At 36.2% G+C, this 11613-nt stretch overlaps 1 long non-coding RNA gene across 1 annotated transcript; it reads left to right on the forward strand.

Moving 5' to 3' along the window:
* Window positions 1–806: 806 nt before the first annotated feature.
* On the forward strand, window positions 807–10957 carry LOC139133382 (uncharacterized). Its single transcript, XR_011552581.1, has 5 exons — window positions 807–937; window positions 2124–2180; window positions 2300–2363; window positions 2480–2527; window positions 10821–10957. It is a non-coding gene; the product is annotated as an uncharacterized lncRNA (long non-coding RNA).
* Window positions 10958–11613: the final 656 nt, after the last annotated feature.

The raw sequence follows: 11613 nt of genomic DNA on the forward strand, positions 1-11613 counted from the left end.
AAAAATAAATAATATTACATGTAATTGTGAAGACGCATGGAAGTGTCTCTTTCAAGCTGAAATTGTCAAGAAACCCACCCTGATTAAGCACACTAGCTTGACAATCATTATAAAGAGTTTTAACATACCTTTAAAAGTTGACTCCAAAATCAATTTCTTTACGAACTTCAAACATAAAATACCACTATACAGTGTCGAAAGTCTTTCGAAAATCGAGAAACCACACCCTGTATGTTTTCGTAGTTTGTCGGGATTTTTAAAACCCCAAATGTCGACAACTTTCAGAGTTGAACAAAACGACCTGAGAGCAGAAATTTAATGATGCCATCATGGCTAGCAGCAGTGACAGTAGTATCGATTGTTAATGTGCTTTCTGATGGCAAATCTGACGTGGTAGGTATCGTACGTCCTTCATTAATAGAGAGGTTTGGCTACACGTTTTACGTCAGAATGAACGCGTAGAATCCACGTTGGCGTTGGCGTACACGTTCGCGTGCAAAAGTCCGTCTGGCTACGCGTTACGTCAACCGTTCTTGTGGAACACGCAAAAAATGATTCGGCCCGGCTTTGGTCTGCGTAGTCTGTTTCCGCATCACAGGGAGGGATAGCTCAATGGTTTGCCCGTATGCCGCGAATCGACGAAGAAATTGCACATAAAAATAACGAAAATACATGAATATCTTTGAGGATGTCACTATCATATATCCAACTTACAACTGCATGAATGATTCAGAGTTTTTACCATGTTTTGATACCTAAAGATGAGAATAAATTTACACGTTTACAAATTACGTGAAAACAGCTGTCTCCACCAGTGCGGACGCAGATATGCGATTTTTCCGTTGTCGCTAAGCATGCTTATGCCAAATTCCATCGTTGCTAGGGGGTCTTGACGTGCGCTTCAGAGCAACATCAGACTGGCTGGGCGACGGTTCAGGTAGGTGGAGCTCTCCAAATTTTCGTTTAATTTCGCCCAATAATTTTGAGATCGAGTATTTTACGTAATCTTATTTTAAGAATAATGGTCTCCGATCAAAATTGACCGTTCTTGCAGTAATCCTCCACTAAATGATGTAAATACGACCAAAGAAAATTGACATTGCTGACGATAGTGGATTGCATCTTGAGGAAAAAGTTGTCGGTAGTATGTCCTGCTTTCTAATGTTAACATTTTCGTCTCACGGCCTTATCTTGAACAATTTCAGTAATTTCCGTAACACTTTATGTTTAAGAATAGATTTTGTGAATATCGCTCTTGGAGGAGGTCATTTGACAGTACGATAGTGTTTGACATGCAGGCACCTGAAAACCGGAAGTACGTTAACGTTCCAGACGATATAAATCAATGACAATGTTGTTTACAATATGCTCATTTAGTATTACGATCTTTTAATCCAGTTATTTAGTAAGTGAAGGATCCAGTTGACAATCTTCAGTCGCTTACTTGAGATATAGTCAAGCAAATGATAGCTAAAACCGTCGCAGTGTTTCAAAAACATTAACGTGCAAGTTATCCTCGAGCCACGGTAATCGTGCTCGAGCTCAATACTTGGATTTGTGCCAGCTGAGCTCGCTTCACGTTCTCTGTGTTTTCTGCAAAGAAATCACGCGCAAGTAAAATCATCCAGCTCAGTACTTCAACTCGATTTCTGCTCGTGGTCAGCGCGTGAAAAAAATAGCGTGAAAGTTAGATTATCTAGTAGCTCAGCACTTGGACTTGTGCCAATCGGGCTGTATACTCGTTGTCACTGCGCGAGTCTACCAGGTCACTGTACAAACGTTGTATTTCCATGAGTAAAGATACAGCAGGTGCCCTGGTATATAGCCAGAAGAGACCCTGTGCCAAAATGTGGCTTCAGAGAAATAAAACACATATGAAAAACTTCATTGCATGTTGTAGTATATGTTCAGAAAAGCACAGGTAGATCAGTACTTTCTACATTTAGGATGTGAAACCTTTTAAAAAAAATCCACCTGTTCAGTCATGTTTCTTAAAATCACATCGAAATGCTATAAATGGACAGAATGTTAGAAATGTGATTTGTTTGTTACTAACATGAGACACGCTTGACACATATATTGTGAAAGTAAATCAATTGACTCTACTGTCTTTTTTATTACAGCTTGACTGTCACTGATGGAAGGTACCTAACCAAAAAGAATAAACATCCAAATTAATGGTATGTAGACCTATTGTAAGACACTATCATGATATTCAACACAAGAGTTTTCAAAAGTACTTCAGTTGACTTTGTCACAAACATTTATTAACCATTATCTGTCTTTCTTTTTATTACAGGCTGTCACTGATGGAAAGTACATGTACTTGTTACATCAAAATGTAAAACATGTAAAGGTTCTTGGTAAGTATGTACACTTGTTAATACACTGTGTTGAGATTCAACACAGATTTTGTAAAAGTACCTCATTTACCTTCTGTCATAAATATATTAATCATTTTCTCTCTTTCTTTTCATAGGCTGTCACTGATCGTAGCTGTCTCGCCTGTTTCTGTACAGTTTCAAATGTATGTATACATAGCATGTAGCCATTATTTTTTTGGTTGTCCTTCTTTTTGTTGAAGCACACTCCCTCCATTGAGAGGCTGTTTATGAGGTATTATGTCACTGAGGGCAAAAGATATTCACCCAGAGAAGCTATTATGTGGACCATGTTTTGTTTGTCACAAAAATGGGTTGGGAATGAAATATTTTCACCTTATGCAAAAACTCCCAAATCATATTGAATTTTATGACTATGTAAAGAGAAATTATTCGAATATAGCTGATGATGACTGTATTTGTAGGGGTTGTGAGCTGGCCCTGAAACGTGATTACCGCCAAGATTTAATCACCTATCAATCTTCATCTAAAAGAGCACGTGTAGAGAAGATTTGTTTATTGAATGAATGTCGAGTGGTTGACAGTATATGTGGTGGTAATATCCATGAGTGTGATTGGGTTAATAGCTCTATGGTTGCAGAATGTTTTGGTATTGAGGTTAAGGAGCAAGAAACAGAAGAAGGAGAACATTTATTACTTTGCCACAACCATTATGGTATCATTTGGCACTTTATTAATGAAAGAGAAAGGTGTTATTTTTGTAACGTTAGGATTAAAGGTGGAGCTAGGTATTTTGCTACTGATATCATTGGTCAATTTGAAATCAGTCATGGTTTGTGTGAATATGGTTTGGAGGAAACTGAGAAACTGGAAGAAAAAGTTGTTTGTGAAGCATGTCGACAACGTTTGTATTCTTGGGTTAGGCAGAGTGGTGTACTTGCAACCAGTAAGAGTCATTTGTTAAGTCTGATATCACCATATGAAAATATACAGTGCTGTTCAATAGATGATATCATTGCATACAGTAAAGCAGAGATGTTGAAATTTTTCTGTAAAGAAATATTAATGAAAGATCAAGTAATCTTACTGACAGAACTATACATGAAGTATGTAAATATTGTAGAAATTTCTGTCAAACTAATTGAAGACAGTGTAGGTCATAAAATTGATCCTGAGATGTTCAGAAAATCACCTAAATGGCTGATAAATATTATTCAAATGACTTTCAGAGATAGTGTGTGTGTGCATACAGGCTCGAATAGATCAACAGGCACGCTCCTCTACAGAAATGGTGTAGATGTGATAGATTGCCTCCATAAACTCTATGTAGATAAAGTTTCTCATGAAAGACAACTGAATGCAGAAATTGACAAGCTAAAGTCTGTTGTTAATGATCTACGTATAAATTCTAACAATGATATATCTAAATACAGCAAGCTGAGTATAGTTGTAGATTTACTGAGAACTAAGCTGGCAGATGTAGTCCAAACCTGGTTAGAAAGAGGTCAAACAATTAGTTTAACGGATGTGAACTTTGAAGAAGAGGTAAAGATGATTGATCCTTTGCTTTGGAATTTTATCGTTAAACTCTGTTCAAAACCAACGGATGAGAAATTGAGTGAAAGTAGGGACATTTTCACATGGGACACACATCAGCTGGAAAATGGTAGCAATAAGTCTCGTCAACTGATACTTAGGAAGCTATACATTATATGCTGTATGGCATTCTCATACAATGACAGGTGTTCATATCCATGTCATCTTATGTTTTGTGAAGTCATTGATAAACATACGGCATCTAGTAGAGAATGTATTGAGATATTGAATAACTTTGGTATGATCACTTCCAAGGATTCCCATCAACGCCTTGTAGTCCAGGTAAGTGAACAGAAATTAGAGGAAAAAGTCCAGTGGAAGGATGATTCCTTTGTCACTGTTTCTGTTGATAACATTGACAAGTTATCAAGTTATTCTGCGGTAACATCTCAGCAGGAGAGTAGGAGTTTTCATGGTACTTCCATACAGGCCACTGAAAGTTTGCCATACAAATGTAAGTTATCTACAGAAGAGTATGTTCCGTTTTATTGTTCATCATTACCTTCTTCAGCAGGATATAGGCTTCAGGTGACTTTAGTAGGGAATGACAATAACAGCTTTTACAGAGCACTTGTTGCGCACTTTAATTATGATCTTAAAGTGTGTCAAAGAGACAGTCTTGGAATAGCTACAGGGGAGGCTTACAATTTGGAGAACAAACTCACCCAAGCTGTAAGAGAATGTGTTGTATCAAAGTGTATTGATAACATAGGCTACTTTGAACAACTCGATCATGATTCATGTTCATTGTTCTTAAATGATGGTGACGTGTTTGTAGATTTTGAGCACAGATTTGAACAGATGAAGAATACAGCCAGGCCAGTAGGGAGTGTGGAAATGATGGTAGCATCATTCACCTTTAATTGCATTATAAAACTGTTCATAAGAGTTAATGACTACTATGTACATGTTTCTAGTTGTGGAACTAGTTCTGAACATCCTGAAGGAGTACCTGTGGTAAATCTTCTTAAGGAAGGTATGTTTTACAGATTATTATTAACTAAAGATTGGAAAACAGATTCCACATCTTTAATTTCACTGGATATATCAGAAAGTGACACTTTTACCGATATGTCAAATCTGAATAGAGATGTTAATAGTAACAACTCTAACTCAAATTGTAACTTCATGGATTATATGAGACAACAGCAAGTCAAGCAAGATTCAAAAACGGTCAAACTGAAGAAAACACAGGAAAGAACAATATCTAAGGAGAAGCTTGATAGTTTTTATTCCATGAATGCACAGATTGAGACTGAAGGTAAACAATGTAATAACTATCAATTAAAGCTAGAAAACTTCTTTCTATCCAAACCAGAAGAAGAGGAAAAAGGTAAGTTGCACAAAATGCTCTTTACATATACCCTCCAGAAGTACATTGCCAATAAAATTGAGAATGTGGAAATTCTTCCTGGTATCAAGGCCTTCATGATGAATGAGGAACCTCAAAATCCAGAGCAGTCATCTTTGTATTATATTGCTGTACTTGATGAACCAGCAGATAACAAAGAAACCATGTTGAAGGTGTTAGACTATCTTCATAATTTATTCCAGGTAAGTATAAGGATACAGTATTTGGTAGTTGCTGGAGATGGTAAATCATATGATCACATGGTGAAGCTGAAAGGTGAGTATGGTGATGCTTTATCATGGTTAATACCATTCATAGGAGACTGGCATGCTCTTAAAAACTTTCAAGGTGTTCTCATGAAAATTTACTGGGAAGCTGGTTTGAAGGATATTGCTTCTATGTTTCACCGGGGTAGGACACTGCAGAGTGTTGCCAGTTACACAAGCTTTGACAAAACACATAACTTTCTGATACAAGTATGGGAGGCTATGTATCGCGTACAGCTACATGTACAACTTTATATTCAAGACTGCCCATCAGTGTATGATATAATTGTTGATGAAGTGAAAAATATTGCGTCTTCCAGTAAAAGTGATCCTATTTTTGACTTTGCCAACATGAAAATCTTGTCTCCTCGTGTAGATGACATACAAACAAAATTCCAAAATTTTGCAGGCAGATTAAGTGGAAGGAATGAGACATTCCTTTTCTGGCATAGGTTCATTCATAAAGATATGTTGACATATCTTTGTCTTTTCCTTGGAATGAGAAGCAGAAATTGGAATTTAAGACTTGCAGGTTTAAAGGAAATGACTCCCCTGTTTCATTGTATGGACAGAACTCTATATCTTAGAATAATTCCACACCATTTACGAGAAGTTGCCCTCTTTCCAGAGCCCGTATTAAACCATTTTATGCAAGGCGCTTTTTCGGTTAGTTTTACTGGCAAGCAATGGTGTTCTGTTGCCCTTGACGAGGCACATGAAATGTACATAAATAGAGACATCAAAAGAATCATGAAATCAACTGAGAAAGAAGCATTATGTAAGTACATTCAGTACTTGCCATTTAGAGCCAAGGTAGTGAAAAACATTCAATGTCAGTTATTTCCAGAAAGGTACAGAGATTCAAGCTCTTTCAGTACCAGTACATCATATTGTCATATTCAGGAAGAGAACATTTTGAAGTACATAGAAAAGGTAATGACATCAGCTTTTATTGAGAAGGAAGCAAAACTGAGTCATCTTTTTTCAAAAGATGAAGCCTCTGCTGAACAGACTCGTGATTTGTTGAATTACCATGAAATTGGCAACAAAGCCTTTGAGGACTATGTAAAAGTAGTCTTTATGACAGGTAGTTCTTCTCACCAGGTTGTTAAAAGAAAGAATTTGAAAACATTTGGACCAAAAAAGGTAACAATTAGTAAACAAAAGAGGGAGATCAAGGATCAAAAGCTTGTAATATCTTGCCTTAGAAGGCAATTGGCCATAAGTAAGTGTGAAAAGAAACCTGTCGAGGAACTCAGTCAATTTGTTGCAAGACCACGAGCAATTTCAACTGCAGAAGGGCTCCCAGAGAAAGGAGTCAAATCCATGGTGACCAAGGTACTACAAAACAGGTACAAGTCAGCCTACAGCAAAGATACACCTCTACATTTCAGACAAAGTGATGATCTATGTGTAATAGTGGAAGGAATGTTCATGATAAACTCAAATCCCCTTGGGTTTCACAAAACATACAGTGACTATGCAAAATTTCTGTTCAAACGATGGGTTGTACAGTATTTCAACCTATTCTGTGCAAAAGAGGTACATATAGTATTTGATGATCCAGATAGAAATGGTATCAGCCCAAAGGAGATTGAGAGAATAAGACGAGACCAAGTTAGAAATAATGTACATGTAGGGGAGGAAAAGGTAAGTATGACAACATTAAATTGTCTGGGACCTTACCCAGAAATTGGCAAAAGTTTCTATCAGACCGAAATCAGAAGAGATTGCTTGTCATTTACTGTCAGATGTCTTCCTAAATTCTGGTGTAGATGTACCCGCAGGTAAGTCACTGATTGTTGCAGGTGGCTTTGACATGGATCGGAGAGATCATGCATATATAGTGTCAGATGGGAAGATAGAACTTGCTGAAACGTATATTAGTAACCATGAAGAGGCAGATAGTCGTGTTTGGTTGCATTGTGAACTAACAAAGTGTACTAATGTCGTCATCTATAGTCCAGACACTGACATTTATTGGATAGGTCTACCATTGTTCAATTTACATAAGGAGATCTGTGTTCATTTGAGATCTAGAGCATATGATAATTTATTCTTACACATGAATAAATTAAGCAGTGCAGTGCTATCTGACATACAACTTCAGAGAATCCCAGAGAAAGAACTTTTAAAAACCATTCAAATAATATATGTTGTAAGTGGTTGTGATTACGTGTCATATTTTAGAGGACTAGGTAAAAAATCATTTTTTGATGCTTTCTATAAGAATGCAGAATTTGTCTCTGGCATGGAAGAATGTACTGTCGGTAAGTTACATGAAACTTGTGTGGAGTCTAGGGACTCCGGGTTACTGGCCTTTTATAGATTGATTGGCAGCGTGTACTTCCACCAATATGCAGTAGCATTTAGCCACAATACTCCAAAGGATTTGTTCCTTAGTGTCTACTGTGATGATGCATCATCTCTAGAAAATCATAAGGCATATCTTGTACAGGTCAGAGAAAAAGTATGGGCTCGCATTGATAATGAGTCTGGCCTTATGCCGTCAGATGAAGCACTAAGATATCATTGGTATAGGTGCTGTTGGGTAAGCAATCTATGGAGTCAGGCAAATACCAGTAAAGTTGAAGTAATACCCCTGACTGAATGGGGATGGGTATACAATGATGGTAAGCTTGATATTCTGTGGGATACAAATGAGAACCTTATAACTATTGAACAGTTTGTGAGGTCACTGAGACATGGATGTGGGTGTCAGAAATCCCATTGTAAAACCAGAATATGTCAGTGTAGGAGAACGGGCAAACATTGTAGTTTATCCTGTAGATGTGAAGGATGTGAAAACCAGAACAAAATTGACAGTGTATTTAGAGAGGGTGAAACAGAAACTGAAAATGGATTTGATGATGAAGTCATTGAAGCTATAAGCAATGATTCTATATGCAATAAGAGGGATTATAGTGATGCATACATCTTCACAGAAATTAATGAAGATGAGTTGAGTGAGGACGAACTCTTAGAAATAGAAAGAGCAGAAATCCTTGCAGCTGAAAATGAAATTCTTGAAGAAGCACATGATATCTAATAAATGGTTAATCTGAACATTTAGCTAGAAAAAATGCACGGATGTGATTGTGCATGTTTTGTATGCACGTTGTTAACTTTGCAGTGATAAAACAAGTAGATGGCTAATTTGCATAACTTATACAACTTTTACAAGATAAAATGCAAGAAAAAAAGAAAAAGTATCTAAAATTTCATATTAAGTATTGTTTTAATCATTGCTTATTACCTAATAATAAATTAATAAATGAGAAAGTAATTGGAAATTAAGACTCTCTCTGTGAGTTAGAATGCGTCCCGGGGACATATTCCGGCACTCAAACTACTACAATTCTTTTCTGATCTACCGCTTGAGAATAAGGTTCATTTGAAAGATCTTGGTGTAAGAAAAATTTTCACTGTCATAGTTTTTTGAAGATTTGAAGATTGAAAATTTTATTATTCTCCATAGAAGTTAACACAGTGATGGTGAAACTTGAGTAATTTGTTTCTCTGATTTTTATTTGTCATTTCGACAGAGAATGATTGAAAGAGTCCTTGAGGAAAGTTTGCACAAAACTTTCTCTTTCACTTTTGAGTTGCTTATTAGTGTTAGAAAGTAAATTTGTCACAATTTATTTTACAGGTACCAATACTCGCACAATGGCCCCGATTTTAATTACATAAGGCCAAAAAATGTGCATCAGTATAAAACTTTATATCTGAATGACGCAATTGCTAGAGCAGTAGATTGACAACAAGGGGATGGTTGCATGGTTGCATAGCATGACTGTGTCTTAGAATGTTATTTGAACAAGACTTGATTCCTCAAAATTCCTTTTAAATTATGAAATAATATTGAAATAAATACAAAATCAATGGAAGCATGATATTGCTATTAATAGACTTCTTTGTTATTGCATTTGGATGTGAAGCATTATTTCTCTTCAGTATCTTTGTAGAGAGTTTTCATGTTGATTGGCTGGCTGACAGTGTGCAAATACAAGATATAGAAAAGTCCATAAGCACATTTACTAAAACAGAGAATTATTCCCAATCATTTAAGAAACAAAGGTGGTCCACTGTTCTCCGAATGTCTCCCAATGTGATGCAATACCTTAAAAAAACACAGTCCCCTTATGACTCATCGTAGCCATTCCAATGACTATTCACTTTAGCCTAACCTCTACACATGGTTGAAGATACATGTGAATGTGTACATACATTATCTTTCAAGACTTCACCAGAAGATCTACATATGAATAGCTGATAGGGTTAACATAGCTTTTGTTACTTCAAGTACATGAACATAAATCAGAACAGTTGCATCCTAGACTAGAGATAATCTATAAAGAGACTGTCAACTATTGAAGTCCAAACTGTATGAGACCTGACTGTCCAGTACTTAGGGGTACCTAAACCAGTGAGGCAAAATTTAGAAGATGGACAAGTCTGGAAGACAACACATTTAACTAATCTAGGTTGAAGACCTGACTAACCAGACCTGACTGTCCAGTGTTCAAGGATTTATGCTTGTGCTTTGATCAATGCATTAACAAATGAGATTGTCCAGTCCAGAAGACTACACTGTGTAACAGGCTGAAGACCTGACTGTCCAGTGTTCAGGGATTTAGGCCTGTGTTTAGATCAGTGTAGTCACAATTATGAGACTGTCTACTCCGGAAGACAACACAATGTACCTAACCAGGCTGAAGACCTGACTGTCCAGTGTTCAGGGATTTAGGCCTGGGCTCAGATGATTGTAGTAACAATTAGAGGATATATGATAGTCTAAAAGGGCAATGCTGTAGAGAAAACAGGCTGAAGTTCATTCCAAGCATGGGTCTATTTGGAGTTCAGATGTGCAGTAAGTTAATGAGATAAAAGTCATGTTATGGACAACGAAAGCATGCTGACATTAAGTATGGAGATTCTGTAAAACAGCTTATATTCATGAATGTTCGGAGATAGAGAATAATCATTTGCATTTTACAACAGAATACCTGCAACTGATATATGTCAACATATAATACATGTCGGAATTGACTCAACAACAGTGAAGAGCCTTTCCAAAGAGTGTCATTCAATATAAAGATACAAGCATTACAGAGACATAATAATTGAGTGATAACCTTGTGAATAATCAAGCACTTTTAAAACATATCTTTAATCATAAACAGTAATGATTTAATTAATGTGAAATTTGCTGCTTTTTAATATGCATGTATACTAACAAGTAGTGTGAATTTTTTCTTTCAGAATCAACACTACATGTACTGACGGCCAGTGGGAGTGGTGCATTAGAAGACATTAGATTCAATTTTAAAGTTTCATATTGATATGTTATTATAAAAACAAGTTATTGTCATTAAAGCCATTAACAATTATCATCAAAATCTAGTCTTGCTTTAGTTTTATGAATTTTAATTGAAAATTAACTTCACTCATGAAGTTCAATTTAAGCAGATACTTATTGCATCAAATTGTGAAAAGCTTTAGGTGACTCTGCATGACCTCATTAATTAGATCTGTACTATTGGCCTAAACAATAATTGTAAAATATTCAAACTCAGAAAAAGGTATAGCCTTAAATCACATTGTGTTAAATATATTTTTTTATTTGTGGCTCAATATGCAAGTTTGCATTTCAAGAGTGATTGGTGACAGTCAATAATTGTAAAAACAATTCAAACCCAGAAAAAGTTAAAGCCCTGAAGCAGTAATTGTGATAAAATTTCTGGGTCATTATGCAAGTGTACACTTCAAAAAATAATCGATGACAATCGGTAATAATTCAGTTATATGTCATACATTCGAATTCCTTACTCTAGAGATACAAAGCTTAAGTGAATCGCTTCGTTTTTTATATTTAATTTTCTGCACTTGTATAGCGGAGATAACTTTCTCAAGCGCAAAAAGTTCAGGATGAGATTCTTTGAGAAACACTACAATGAGTATCGTCGCTAGAGGGCAATCTTCACGCATGCGCTTTAGCTGTTATTTCGGGGATTTGCAAGGGCTACCTGTACCCGCCCGTGCTATTTTAAGTTAA

Source organism: Ptychodera flava, chromosome 5 (assembly GCF_041260155.1).
Source record: "Ptychodera flava strain L36383 chromosome 5, AS_Pfla_20210202, whole genome shotgun sequence".
In the NCBI taxonomy this organism is placed as follows: Eukaryota; Metazoa; Hemichordata; class Enteropneusta; family Ptychoderidae; genus Ptychodera; species Ptychodera flava.